This window comes from Myotis davidii, unplaced genomic scaffold (genome assembly GCF_000327345.1).
Source record: "Myotis davidii unplaced genomic scaffold, ASM32734v1 scaffold125, whole genome shotgun sequence".
Classification (NCBI taxonomy): Eukaryota; Metazoa; Chordata; class Mammalia; order Chiroptera; family Vespertilionidae; genus Myotis; species Myotis davidii.
Window position 1 is genome coordinate 417,302 of NW_006299390.1, and position 2,872 is coordinate 420,173.

Here is a 2,872-nt window from a genome sequence, read left to right on the forward strand (position 1 = left end):
ATTAGGCACAGTAAGAAATGAATAACAATAACTAATGGTAAAATAGAACAATAATAGCAGTGATGGCGAACCTATGACACGCATGTCAGAGGTGACACGCGAACTCCTTTTTTGGTTGATTTTTCTTTGTTAAATGGCATTTAAATATATAAAATAAATATCAAAAATATAAGTCTTTGTTTTACTATGGTTGCAAAAATAAAAAAAAATTTCTATATGTGACACGGCCCCAGAGTTAAGTTAGGGTTTTTCAAAATGCTGACACACCGAGCTCAAAAGGTTCGCCATGATGGAATTATAGCAATATACTATAATGAAAGTTATGTGCATGGCTTTGGGACCATTATGAAGTACAATAATAACTAGAATACAAACACTGTGATACCAGACCGTCGATCTGATGACCACGACACTATTAAGTGACTAATGGGTGGGAGCATCTACAGCGTAGAGAGGAGGGACAGAGGGGTGATTCACACCTCATGCTGGACGGAGCAGGATGATGCCTGGTGGTTTGCCGTTTAAAACTCATGACTTGTTTATTTCTGGAATTCTCCAATTAATAGTTTTGGACAACCATTGACCGTGGGTAACTGAAACAGTAAAAGGCAAAATTGCAGATAAGGGGGACTGCTGAATGTCAGTCGACGGTAAAATGCTCTACAAACCTTTGGATTTCTAGCACAGTGCATTCCCTTCGGAACAGAAGGTTGGGCCCTGCACTGTGGGCCCGACTCACAGCTCATCAGGCACAGACAGCTCTGCTTAGCCGCAGGGGCTGGCAACCCCATTGACACCTTCTGGTTCAGATGGTCTATAATGGGCCTGGCTTACTGTTAATGGCAGGTTTTGGAAATGGCTTGTGGAGGCAAGAGGCATACAAAGAACTGAATTCTCACCCAAACTCAGCAAATCTCTCCCCTCTCACAGATATTTCTACACGTTACCACCAGGGGGCTCCCGTGCTTCACTCAGTGCAAAAGAAACTGGGAAAGGGAAGGCTCTGGAGAAACTGCAAACTGCCTTTGATCATCAGACTGTGGTCTGACAGCAGAAAGTGATTGCCTGCTGCAACCCAGGGAAATGCGCGTGTCACTTCCTCTGATGGGCTCACAGCTCCCAGGGCGTAGCCGCTGTGAGCCTTGTTAATCCTCATGCTGACTGGCCAGGTGGCTGGGCTGGTCAGCAGGAGAGGGAAGAAGAGAGTGCCTCCTGGCTCTCACTAGGCACTCCTCACTGCTGCGGGGGGCGGGGGGGACTCCTGCTGGCACAGAGCTCCCCCTAACAGTTATTTGGATAACAGCATGTTACAGTAGTCACCCGCTTATCCACGCAGGATATGTCCAGGAACCCCAGTGGGTGCTTAAACCCTCGGATAGTACCAAACCTTATACATACTATGTTTTTTCATATACATACATATCTATGATAAAATTTAATTTATTTTTGACTGCCACCAGTGCTTTGATGTTGTGTGATTGATTGGCCAGCACAAAAAACACAGTTTGCACACACACTGCTTTTATTTCTACACTTTTTTTTAAAGCAGGAGAGGGTGAGAATACTACCACAGTGTTTACATTGAGAAAACAAACAAATAGTTCCCAGGTTGAGATAGAAAGAGACCAGAACATACATTCCAACTCTGCCATCAGCTAACTGTGTAACCATGTGTAAATGAAACCCCCCTTATCTCCCATCTCTTTAGGCCTCCATTTCTTCAGAAAACAGATGATTTCTGATACCCTTTTCTGCTTAAATCCCATGGTTCTAAACCGTACCCCCCCCCCAAAAAAAACAAACACACACACACACACACACACACACAAAACTCAAACTTATTTAGAGCACCTATGACAGGTATTTGCTAAGTGGGGAGGACACAAGATGAGCTAAACCAGATGTGGTTTCTGCTCCCATGGTGCCTGGAGTCTGTTGTGAGAAGACAGACATTAATCAAATAACCACCTAAACGAATGTGTAAATGCAAACTGAGCTAAGCCGTATGAAGGGAAGGCACACTGTTCTGTGAGAGCACAATGGAGGAGGCCGACCTGTGCAGAGTGATCAGGAGCTCCCTGAGGAAGTGCAAGCTGAGAGCTGGGGGACAAGTGGGAGAAGAGAAGGAGAGACGAAGGCCGTGTGGTAGGAGCAGACTCTGGGGCCAGGCCATGCTGGAACCTGAGGACCACAAGACAGGTTTTTGTATTTTTTCAAGGAGCAGTGGAAAGAGGGGAGTAATTACAGCCATTGAAGGGAGGAGTTCTATGATCAGATCTGTGTTTGGGGAGGAGGCAGGATTCCTGGGATTCAGTGTGGAGAACGGGTTGGAGGGGAGCCAGAAGACTGACAGGAAGGCACCAAGAAGCTTCGCAGCAATGTAGTCAAGAGATGGTACAGTTAGAATCTGGGTGGTAACGAGAGAGGAGGAGAGAAGTGGATTCTAAAGATATTCAGGAAGCAAATTGATGGGAGTAAGGGATAGGCTATGGGAAGTTGAGGGTAAGGGAGGCTCTTAGATTTCTGATTTGTGTAACCAGATAGGAGGTTCAATGAGGTAGGAACATCAGAAAAGAACCAGAATTGGGGTAAGTTATGAGTTCAAGTTATTAAGTGAGGTGGATTCTAAAGATATTCATGAAGCAAATTGATGGGAGTAAGAGATAGCCACTATGGGAAGTTCAGGGTAAGGGAGGCTCTTAGTTTTCTGATTTGTGTAACCAGATAAGAAGGTTCACTGAGGTAGGAACATCAGAAAAGAACCAGAATCGGGGTAAGTTATGAGTTCAAGTTATTAAGTGAGGAGTTTGAAAAGCCTCTGAGACAGCCAAGTAGAAATGACTAGTAGGAATTGGATATATGGGCTTAATGC